The sequence below is a fragment of the Felis catus genome, chromosome A1, assembly GCF_018350175.1.
Source record: "Felis catus isolate Fca126 chromosome A1, F.catus_Fca126_mat1.0, whole genome shotgun sequence".
Lineage (NCBI taxonomy): Eukaryota > Metazoa > Chordata > Mammalia > Carnivora > Felidae > Felis > Felis catus.
This window is the reverse complement of record NC_058368.1, coordinates 59,325,341-59,337,970: the sequence shown is the minus strand read 5'-3', so window position 1 is coordinate 59,337,970 and position 12,630 is coordinate 59,325,341. Positions and strand designations below refer to the sequence as shown.

At 35.5% G+C, this 12,630-nt stretch overlaps 1 long non-coding RNA gene across 1 annotated transcript in view; it reads right to left on the bottom strand.

The window, feature by feature from the left end:
- Positions 1-8,302, bottom strand: part of LOC123384629 — a 269,572-nt gene extending 261,270 nt beyond the window's left edge. The window contains exon 1 of the long non-coding RNA XR_006596014.1: positions 7,352-8,302. This is a non-coding gene — a long non-coding RNA (uncharacterized LOC123384629). The remainder of the gene's footprint in view (positions 1-7,351) is intronic.
- Between the last annotated feature and the right edge of the window lie 4,328 nt (positions 8,303-12,630).

Below are 12,630 nucleotides of genomic sequence, written 5' to 3'. Positions count from 1 at the left end.
ACTGAGCTCCCTCTCCTCGCCATGTAAGGACACATTGAGAAGGCAACCATCAAGCCAGGAAGACGGCTCTCATCAGAAACTGACCACAATATGGTGCCTGGGTGGCTTAGCTCACTAGGCATCCCACTTCGGCTCAGGTCATGATCTCACTGTTAGTGGGTTCGAGTTTGTGTCGGGCTCTGTGCTGATGGCTAGGAGCCTGGAGGCTGCTTCGGATTCTGTGTCTCCCTCTTAATCTGCCCCTCCCCTGATCATGCTGTCTCTCTCTCTCTCTCTCTCTCTCTTTCTCAAAAATGAATAAACATTAAAGAAGAAAAAGAAAGGAAAGGAAAGGAAAGGAAAGGAAAGGAAAGGAAAGGAAAGGAAAGGAAAGGAAAGGAAAGAAAAGAAAAGGACCATACTGACATCTTGATTTTTAACTTCCCAGGTTTAAGAACTGTGAGAAATACATTTCTGTTATTTAAGTCACCTAGTCCATGGCATTTTGTTATGGCTGACAGAGCAGACTAATGCAGTACACATAACAGATTAATATGATATATGCAATTATAGATTGTATTCCTAGGAGAAAATTTACATATAGAAGAAAAATAAAGAATTTTAAAACTGTGCAATAGAGAAGTGTTGGATATTTTGGAAACATATCATTTATTTTATTATTTAACTTTCCTTTTCAGAACGTGTTCTACAATCATTCTTTAATACTATTCACGGATATATGGCTATAAACAAAATTATTGTGGCATTTTCACACACCTCTGTTTAAAATGTTAACTCATAAGATCTATAGATCTATTACAATTTGTAGGTTCACTTTTCATTGTCAATTATATACCTGAAATTATAATAGGCATTAAAACAGTTATTTAAAAAAAGGTAGAATTCCAATTAAACATTTACCTATGTGAAAATATTAATTGACTAGGAGCATATTCAAAGATTATATTAGTGTAAAAAAGATGTTACAATCAAAGAGATCAGTTAATTATTAATAAACTTATATTCATTTTTATATAAATTTTAAACTCCTTCATTCTATAAAAGTAACGTTAAGAATGATCACAGAACGAAAATATAACTTAATAAATTATCATAAAAAATTTATGAATTAAACTTTCCTTAGTCATTAAAATGTTGTTTTAGACATCCCCCCCCCCCCAGAGCATAGGAACAAAAAGGACTTTATAATTAGTCTTTAAATAATCGGAATATAAATGAAATGTTCATATTATTCCTTGAAGATTCTAATTAATTAGGTCCTGTCTTCTAAGGGATTATTTCTATAATACATGAGAGGGAAAAGGCAAATAAAAATAAAAGCATGAAAGTTTACTAAATGCAGGATAATTGAAGGGAATTCAGTCATCCATTTAAAAATTATATTGGGACTCTAATTGAATTAATGCTTAAACCACACTCTAGGGTCTGTCTAATCATTGTTAAAATTCTTTTAAGTTTTCTCTGGAGACATTCTGTAAAGGTTTCTCTTATCATAATGTGCAAACAGAGGTTTCATCTGGAAATTAAAGTGGGAAGTTATTTATTTTGAAACATATCATATATGTAGAATAAAAATGTAAAAGTTCAGTAAAATATGAGATTTAATTATTTTGGTCAGTTAGCAAGTGCAAATTTAAAAATAACGTACTGCAATTTTAATTAGATATTTTTGCATGATTAGAAAAATGCAGGCCAAAAGATCATATAACTTGGCTGTTTTAAGAATTTTTTTTCCTACAGCTTTTTGGTTTGATTATAATGTTTATATTTACCTTGATAAAAACAAACAAAAAGTAATAGCTGAAATCGAAGACGCATGAAGGAAGCAATGAGTCTGAAATGGAATGCCATTAAAAGCTAAATTTTATGGGGCACCTGGGCGGCTTGGTTAACCGTTCAACTCTTGATTTCAGCTCAGGTCATGCATGATCTCACAGTTTGTGGGATGGGGGCCCTGAGTCTAGCTTTGCACTGACAGCACAGAGTGGGCTTGGGATTCTCTCTCCCTCTCCCTCTGCCTCTCCCCTCCATGGCCAAGCACACGCAGTCTCTCTCTCAATAAATAAATAAACTTTAAAAAATTAAATTTCATTATTTAGCTTTCTAAGCATAGAATCTCTAGGTAGAGAAATGAGAGGAAACATGATAAAAGATCATTGAGGTATGTTGTTTATAACAGACTGTGATTGTGATTACAGACATTAAACTGCAAATGAACCTTTCCTATTACTACAACAATACACGTCAAAGATTCAAATCAAACAAATTTATTAGTAAGAAATCATGAGAAAAATTAGGAAATTGGGGCACCTTGGTGGTTCAGCTGGTTGAACATCTGACTTCAGCTCAGGTCATGATCTCACAGTTCGTGAGTTTGGGGCCCATATTAGACTCCTTGCTGTCAGTTCAGTGACAGGATCTAGGATCCTTTGTCCCCCTCTTTATTGGTCCCTCCCCCACTCATCCTCACTCACTCTCTCTCTCAAAAATAAATAAAACATTTCAATAGAAAAAAGAAAAGAAAAATTAGAAATTAATTTATCATGAATGAAAACAAATGAAAAAAAAAAAAACACAATATACCAAAACTTATCAGATGCAGCAAAATATGTACTCCGAGGGAAATTTACAACTGCAAATGCCTCTATTAATAAAAGCAAAAAAGGTCTTAAATCATTGGGGTGCCTGGGTGGCTCAGTCAGCTAAGTGTCCGACTTCAGCTCAGGTCACGATCTCGCAGTTCGTGGGTTCGAGCCCCGCGTCGGGCTCTGTACTGACAGCTCAGAGCCTGGAGCCTGTTTCAGATTCTGTGCCTCCCTCTCTCTGACCCTCCCCTGTTCATGCTCTATCTCTCCCTGTCTCAAAAATAAATAAACATTAAAAAAAAAATTAAAAAAAAAAAATCACTGACCAAATTTTCTACCTGAGGAAACTGGAAAAAGAAGAAAACACTAAACCCAAAACAAAAGTTAATAAAGTTAAAATAACTTGAATAAGAAGTCTGAATACTAATATTCCTAGAAATTAAATGAAATCCAGAATTAATCTGTCTAGTGGAAATCTTAGTTTGAATCTTGCACTCATAATATTCCTTCTGTGACTCCAGGATGTCAGAGGTAGCCAAAATTAAATTTATATACAGTGCTTCATGACTAACTTCCAGAGCTTTCCTCTAGCCTCCAGTGGAAAGTATCAGAAAGTGCCATTCTTTGGTCACCAAATGTTGTCACCAAGACAGACCAAACACTGAACTGGCACATTCTAAGCATTTAGAAATGTCAGCTACTAACAACTATAAAGTTCAAAATAAAAAGATCAGTTATTATATAGTCAACATCCAAGACTAAACAGTTTGATGGAAGCTTCACTGAAGTCTGTATCCTATATCTTTTGCTTGCAAGGAGTTGAGAAGGTGATTCTAAATTACTAGAGATACTGCAATTAATATCTTCCCTGGTTGGTATTGAGAATGGCTCTGAATATCTAAAGCTCCATGTCTCAGTCAAAATTTTGACAGTAAAATATTCAATAACAGAAGATTCGAAAGGTTTAAAGAAATGGAAGTTTTTAAAGTAATAAACGATAACATTTTTGTTTTAAAAGTAGTGTATGCAGGGGCGCCAGGGTGGCTCAGTTGATTAAATGTCTGACTTCTGCTCAGGTCATGATCCTGCGGTTCAGGAGTTCAAGCCCCATGTCGGGCCCTGTGCTGACAGCTCAGAGTCTGGAGTCCTTTGGATTCTGTGTCTCCCACTCTCTCTGTCCCTCCCCTGCTCTCTCTCTCTCTCAAAAATGAATAAACATTAAAAAAAAATTGAAATGCACTTTGTGCATATTTTGTATTTGATGAATTTATAATGTGTATGTGAAATTGGCTTTTTTGGGGTAAAAAAGTATTATGAGCAATTTGAAATTTGTAATAGAATAATTGATGTAGAATCAGTTTAAACCTTATAATGTTTATCATCAACATACTGAAATATGTGAAAAGAATTAAGGTTTCTCTTATTTGTAAGATTATTTTATTGTATTTATTAGCAGTATTTAGGAGGTTTTGTTTATTAAGTCAGAAACCTGAAAAACTTAAAATGGAATTGAGTTAATGTATTTTTTAATATTTTTAGGGTATTTAATTAACACTATTTAAAAGACTAAATACCCTTTAGAGATCTTGTGAATATAATAAATCATTTTAGGTTTATAAAATGGGAAATAATTGTACAAACTTAAATTTGGAAGGAAATTTTAGTTTTTCACTGCCCTGTGGTATATTTAGCTTAGGAAAGGTAGAAATATCTTACGCTATCCCCTAAGTACCAGGATTTCCCTTCTCTTTATTATAGCACTGAAAGTTACAGGATCACTCTTATTCTGCTTACCACAAAATAATTTTAAGAGGCTGATGACCAACGAAAATAATGGCAAGTGGCAAATTCTTGTTCTAGGCTCTATGATTTCAATTGTTTTATTTCTCTCCAACTTTAAGAGTGTTTTAAAAGTTTTGCCTTATCTAGGAGGTAGAACTCATGGTTGAATCTAAAAAGTAAGTAAACATGTGAAAAATTCCCTATCAAAATAGGAGAATCAAAATTAATAGCCTTTCAAATTCAGAATTCTGGCTCAAATAATTAACAAAAGCACAATGGTAAAAACTCATAAAGAAAACCAATTTTCAGATCATTCCAAAATATGTCATTACTTTCAGGAAGAAGGACTCTGGAAATTTTAACACTTCAGAATCTTAATACAGGATTCTGTACTAAATCCAGCAATGATCTTGCTGGAAACATATTAGGAGAGCTTACAGAATCCAACTTATTTTTAGTTGTGCTTGCATCTCGAAATCCAAATGATTCATCTTTGTCCAGTGTAGGTCTCAAAATTGAGCTTTTGACACTTAATGGGGCAAGCAAATCTATACCAAATAGATTTCCTTTTTTTACCTTTCCTTTCCCTTCTCAATTTGCCAAGGATCTTGGTATTCTAAACAATGATATGTCATTCAGCTTTTTTAAGTTTATTTGTTTATTGGGGGCAGGGGACAGAGAGAGGGGGAGAGAGAGAATCCCAAGCAGGTTCCTCACTGTCAGATGCAGAGCTAGAATTCAAGAACTCTGAGATCATGATGTGAGCTGAAATGAGTCAATGCTCAACTGACTGAGCCATCCGGGCACCCCACATCATTCAGCTTTTAAAAACTATCTCCTTCTACACTCTATTTCTGATCAAAAGTTTTTTAAAGTCATTTTTTCAGTAAATATTCTCAGTTATATTTTGTGTTTGGGGACTGTCATCTTTTGACACCCTGGTCTACCAGTGTAGCATCCTCCTCCTTTGAAGGATTACCTCATGATTTTAAAAATCTGGTTATTCCTTCTTCCATCAAAATTACAATCCAACATATTTTCCTAAGAAATCTATAAGATGTATTATTGGTCTTCTAGATTGAAATCACTTACACTATTTCCATCTTTACCAATTGATCTCGTAATGACAGACAAATTAACAATCCAATAAATTTTAAAAATAAACAAAAAATCCTAAAACATACAAAATTGTGCTAGGAAGCAGCATTACATTACTCTCATCCAATCTATCAAGATAAATAGCAACACCTGTCCTTTTTGGCAATGTTTCATTCTATTGCAAAGCCCATATGACTTGTATGTACTATTATGATTTAAACCCCTGTATCAAGCTCTTATAACTCACTCTATAAACAATTCCCAGACACAGCCAACAACCTCTGCCATCAGTTATTCAAAGTAACTTTGTTCAGATTACAGAACAGAAGGACGCTTCTCCAGATCAAGACACTTCTCTTGGTTAATACTGTAAGGACTCTACCAGTTTCTCCTAACCATCTGTATCACAGTAGAATACCAAGACCTAGGGTCAGAGAAAATCCATGATACTACATAAAGTTACCTGAACCAAATAACAACTCAGAGGACTAGTCTTTGTTTTTTTCTGCTCAGAAAGCAGCCATATAAATATAAGCAGTGTGAATTTGAATACTTAGACAAAATCACTATCAGAAGTCACTGTAAGGGGAAGTGACTCATTCAGGAGATGATCCAGTTATTCTTGGGTCAATTTGAAGGTGATCTTTAGTACTTACAAGTAACTAAAAGTTTTTCAAGTACTTTTTAAACTCAAAAAAATATACAATAAAATTATCGCAAAAATTAAATGGAGACGTAAACCAGTTTTTAATTTAACACCTCTGCAATGATGTAGGCAGAACAGACAGAAAAAGAAACAGATAAGAAATACAATGATACATAACCAAATGATAATTTTATAATTACTTCTAATTAAGAATCTCTTGCAGACACTAGAAACCCCTGAATGAAGTAATTATATTAATTAGAAGAAATGATACTGCTCAATTAAATATGCACTTATACATATAATTGCAAACATACGAACATACACATATATTTACTTCTGTATGTATATGTAGAAAAAATATATATTTAAGTATACAAACATGTATATATATTTGTTTTTATTTATTTGACATATTTTTTCCTCATTCTTTCTTACTGGTTAGATTATTCTCTCACTTGATGTACAAACATTACACAAACATTAATGTCCTGATTTCAAGCAATTTCTCTGCCAAATACCGTATAGACTTCTGATTGGTCAAAAATAATTTTGCCTCATACAAATAACAAGAATTTTCTCATACATGTGTATATACATTAGATCTAGAGCTCACTGTACCCTGTTAACCTCATTCTGCTTTATTCCTCTTTATTTTGATGCAAACACCCTAAATATAGTACAATGTCATCAGTAACAAGTAGAAAGTAAACACTAGAGTTAAAGTCCCATCCTGGACATGGAATCACTGCGCATGTTACCTAAGTTATGTGGAAAGTCCTCCCCCTATATTTAATTTCACATCAACTGATAAAGATGACCAGGACATTATGCATGGGACAATCCTCTTCTAAATTCCTCATCCAATAAATTGACTAATTATAGTTAGAATTTCTTCTTACTAACAATGGTATTTCTACTTCTGTAATGCTTCACATGCAAAAACTGTAACAGTAATAATGGTACAGAGCGCCAGGAAAATCAACATCTGTCGGGAGTTTTGGAGCCAAATATCCATTCAATATGTGTAACTATTACCATCTCAGATTCGCCTTTCCACCAATATAACCATAATAACTGGCTTTGGGGCCAGGGATTGACCTGGCTCCGTGGCAAAGTCCTGACTGGAATGGCTGAAGCACTAACCGAGTAAGATACACATAGGAGACACCAACATGACTCCATGGAGAGAGACTACACGTGCCCCACGGAAACTTTTTCTCAAAAAAAGGATACTTACCAGGGTTGGAAGAAGTTTCTAGGCCCAAGATGGAGCTGCTCCTGCCCAGGGTGTGATGTCGGCAAACTGAACTTTCAGGTTCCCGTAAATGCTCCGCTTGACCAGAAACACAGTATATTCAGTTAAACAAATCCGCCAACGCCAAACCAACGCTAGGTCCCATACATATTTCCTGGTTTCTTCTCACTCCAAACAAGGCTGGCTGTGTAGCCCCTGCCAGTCAGGTATTTTCTTTTTCCTCGTTCTTCATTCTTTACCCTATAAAAGCTTCCTGCCTTTTGCCTCATTTTGCAATTCTCAGCATATAAACGGTCTTCTTTAAATTCATTTCTTAAGTTTTTGGTGACGAGGAACGGGATCCCAATCCTGCTATTACCAGGCCGGCAGGACCAGGCGCACAGAGAAAGCTCCCGCACAGAGCCAGGGCTGAGAACCCTTTTAAGTTTAAGCGGCTTCTCTGCACTACGGAAGCCTGGGTAGGTCAAAAATGTGAGCTTTGGTCCTTCGCATGCAGTTCTCTGATCCAAACTTTATATGGTTGGATCAGAATGCTCTCAGAAAGGTTCTACAGCCATGGAATGATTGTGGGTTGCTTAGCAGAAGTGTTCTGAGGCCCTAGAAAGGTTCTAGAGTTTAAGTTCCCTGAAGGATTCTGCAGTTTCACGGAGGTCTCTGTAGTTGTATTGGGGTCTGCATGGGTGGCAACCATTAGTTGGGGGACTCAAGAAAAATTCCAGTGTACATAAAGATTGGCAGCTAGTGGGGGACTCACAAAGCCTTGAGGCCTAAGTCCACAGCATAAACTGCTGGGAAATCGGAGAAATAAATTAGGGCAAAAATCAGACTGTTTTGAACATCAAAATTAAAATCTAAGCAAGCGCAAGTTAGACTATCTAAAGCCATTAGGGTGTCTGTCACTATAAAGAAACCTTGTAAAAGGAACTATAGATCTTTTTATAATGGGAATATAGGAAGCCAAAGCAAAAGAAAAAAAAAAAAAAGGTGGCTTTGGTTCAAACACTTAAAAGTTGCTAGAGCACTTGCAACCTAACTCTGACTCCTGAGCTACAGTAAGTTGGTCATAGAACAGGTTAGATAGACAGTAGGTCATCCACCAACCTCAAGACAATTTCTACGTAATGAGGTAAACTGTAAAACACCAACAGATTCTGAACCCAGTGGTACATTCCTCTTGGGTATTAATTTGGCTCCAGGATATCCAAGGTTTAACTAAAGAAACAGGGATGATCAGGTTACAAAGAATTGAGCACTCCACCCTCTGGCACATCTGTTTATTTTATGTCTAAAAATTGTGTTCCTGAAAGCTGGAGATATCTACAGAAATGGCAAAATGTAAAGTAACCCAGAAATACAATGGCCATTATGGGGAATATTCCACCTAGACAAGATTGTTCATTTAAGAAGTGCACTTGAGGGGCACCTGGGTGGCTCAGTTGGTTAACCCTTGGACTTCTGCTCAGGTCATGATCTTGCAGCCTGTGAGTTCGATCCCAGCATCCGGTTCCGTGCTGACAGCTCAGAGCCCAGAGCCTGCTTCGCATTCTGTGTCTCCCTCTCTCTCTGTCCTTCCCCCTCTTGCACTTTGTCTCTCTCTCTCTCTCTAAGAATAAGTGAACATTAAAAAAAAAAAAAAAAAACCACACACACACTTGAAAGCAAGGATTCCCAAGTCAAACAAACAGAATGGTCTACCTATTTTAGTTGGCATGCAGAAGCTTCCAAAAGACTTCAAGATTCCAAAGTAACTTCATTGAGAGATTCATTGCAAAAGGTTAATGAAAAATTAAATATACAGAGGTACCTAAAACAAAAGACTCTAAGACTGATATCACTCCTATTGCTTCTCTCCATCCAACTCTACTTCAGGACCCATTCTACTAATTCTTTATCTAAAAATACCACAAGACCATAAACAAAAATCCACCAAGGTAGTGACCTTACAATTGTAACAGCTCCAGGACCAGAAACCTAAAACACCCGGGCCTCTCCCACTTCACCCTCCCAGGGATCCATCATCACAACACTGGTCCAGAAATCAGTGTCTCCCTTGCAAAAACTCAGACACTGGGGGAAAAAAAAAAATGTCCTTAAAGTTTGTATGCAAATCCTGCCACATCAGTTTGAACATCCCCATCTCAACCCTCAAAGAAAGCCCCTCCCAGGGTTGATAGGACTTGAAGGGATTCTCCAGTAAACTGTTCTCAGTTATTCCCTTAAATAGCCAAGAGAAACCTACAGTTTAAAATGAATGGAAAACCTTGCCAAATTCAGTTAGATAGTAGGGCTACACACTCTAAATCCCACTCTCTCAGGAGCCTATATATGGGATCCATGGATAACTGACAGCAGCTGACAGAGGGTGGGAGTTCTTAGCAGAGTCAGCTCCCCTGAATCTCTCTGACTGGGAGAGGAAGGTAAATCTCCACGTTGTCTCTTATTGGTTATTGATCATTTTTCTCTCCCGGAAACAGCTATTGCCTTCTTGTTTTTCTTATTTTGTGTTCTGAGAACTTGGCTTGGATTTCTGCCTGCCTGGGCTCACAGGTTGTTAGTTCTTAAATATGCAGGCAGCTCAACCGTAATATAGAGGAACCAAAAATATTTCCATTTCCCTTATGATTAATAATGTTAAGCACCTTTTCCTGTACCTATTGACCATCTGCAAGTCTTGTTTGGAAAAATGCCTGTTCAAGTCCTCTGCCCATTTTTTTTTTAATTAGATTGCTTTTTGTGATTGAATTGTAGGAATTCAGTATGTATTTTGTGTAATAATCCTTAGAATTTATGGACAAGACAACCTGTAAATATTGTTACTGATGTGCTCTTAAGTTTAAATCATTATAATGAAACATATCATTTTTTATAATGCTTTGCAGTTACTAAATTAGGACTTAATGGTTGGACTTGTTTTTCAAATGTGTTTGGTTAATTTTTATCGCTCTCCATTCATTTAAATTAGGCATTTCCTATAGAGGAAATTTTTATATGAAGTTGTCAAGTGTTACTTCATAAGTCCTTAGGTAATTGTGGAAATTTTAAAAACTACATATACATACACATGTAGATATACATATATATGTGTGTATATATTCATATATTAATAATTAATATTAATTTGAATAGATACTAGCCAAAATTTTCTAAAGATGTTGAAAAGTTTTTAATTTGGACTTGTATATCTTGATGGGGAATTCTTCCACTTTTCAACTCCTGTAATTAGTGAAATCCCAAATAAATTAGCAGATACCTATCCATAATCATAGTACATGATACAATTTCCCACACAAGAACCCATTGATTGTAGCCATTCTTCCATACAGCACTCAGTTCCTTGTTCTCTGTGACATTTTCGTGACTAAAACAGCAAGAAAATCTTCCTCCAAGATTCAATAATCTTTATTATGTTAACAAATCATTCACCACTTAATTTTACACATCCTGATTCATTAAAGCTCCTTAATTCTGTCTGCTGGGATTTACTACCTGTTCTTACTGACCTCCATGACTTTTCTACCTTTTTCAATGATCCTATCCTCCAAATAAGAGTTTTTCTCCTCATCTGCATTCCCAGTAAGTTTTACAAAAGCTGAGAGACTTGTTAACCCTTTTTTGTACAGTTTCCACTTACCCACATATTTTAGTTTTCTGTTTTTCTAAAGATAAGGAATATGTCAGAAAATCCATGGGTAAAGATCAGAGAAGAGGAGGAAAAAACCCAAAGGCCAAATTGTATCTCAGACTTCTTATTAAAAGGTCATCTACTTCCTTGAATATGCTTTAATAAAGATATCTTAACCTAGCTACTAAGGGAAAAGGGGGGAATCTAAGGAAGAGAAAAAGCAAATATTTTAAATTATAAAATAAGTTTTTCAGTAGGGACAAGGAAAGATTTCGAATGAGAATTCTTTTCTTTTTCTTTTCTTTCTTTCTTTTTTTTTTCAGAGAGAGAGAAAAGTGTGTACAAATGAGCAAGGGGAGATGGAGGGAGGAAGAGAGAGAAGCAGGGCTCACCTAAAGTGGGGCTCGAGCTCATCAGATGCTTAATGACTGAGCCACCCACCTAGGTGCCTTGAATGAGCATTCATAGTGAGAATGAAGAAAGGGTAATCAAGAAAAGACAATTTAATTAAAAAAAATAGCTTTTTCTTTTATATTATGTGCTAGAACCAGTAAGAGTGACTGAAATGGCAACATATTTCTCCACTAGACATTGAACATTTAACCATCTGACTTGTCAGTTTAATGCCTTTTTTATCTCTAGACTTCTTTTCTATTCTATTCTTTGACCTCATAATAGAATGATTAACTTGGGCAATTTTATACCTTTTACAAGATAAGTTTCACAAGATAAGACTTGTTAACTTTCAGGAGACAAGTTACAACTTTCACAAGATAAGACTTGTCTTCTATAAGGACAGCCTCCTGTTGATTCTGATTTCTTGGTCATTACTCTCAGTGTAACTACTGTGAGTCTCACTGAAACTAATTCTCTTTCCTTTCTACTTTTAGTGTCTCCATAAGAACCCCTGTGTCTTCACTTGTACTTGGCTAAGCTCACATAATCTATTTACTTCAACTAATTTCTTGCACCTATTTTAAATTTCCTTGCAAGATTATGTTTTAGTGTATTTGTGTGGCAATGCCTTGCCTTGTGCTTAAATCCACATTGATACATACTACTGAAGAAAGCTGTGCAAGAAGTGCCACTACAAGGTCATGTTTATCAACACCATCTGGCCTTTAATAATACATAGCAGTTCCTTTATAATATTTGTGCTATTTTCGCTCTCTCTATCCCTAAAATGGATAGTTCATATTGTTTCCACTTCTAACATTTCTAGAATTTTATTTCTCTATCATCTAACTGATAACAAGCTTGTTCATACTATAGTTAATGCAACTATCTACAACTGCTTTAACAGTATTATCTCTGTCCTCTTGTTACTCCATTCTCCACTCTGCAATGAGGGTAATATTTATAAATCCTAAAGATTCTCTCCAAGATGATAAATAGCCCTGAAGATAAAATATATTAAAAAATAAATTACATAAAGGACAATCACAACCTGAAGTTTTCCTGCATTTGGAAATTTATCCCATGTGTCTTACTCTCATAACTAATATTGCATTGAAATATAACTCCTAGAGGAATGTCTTCTTTCCTTTGCCCCTTGTTTTAGCCATTAATTCTATTTCATTTCTCTCATTATAGTTGTAAGCAAATTTTCAATATTTGCATTCTTTTCTGGTTTTCAAGT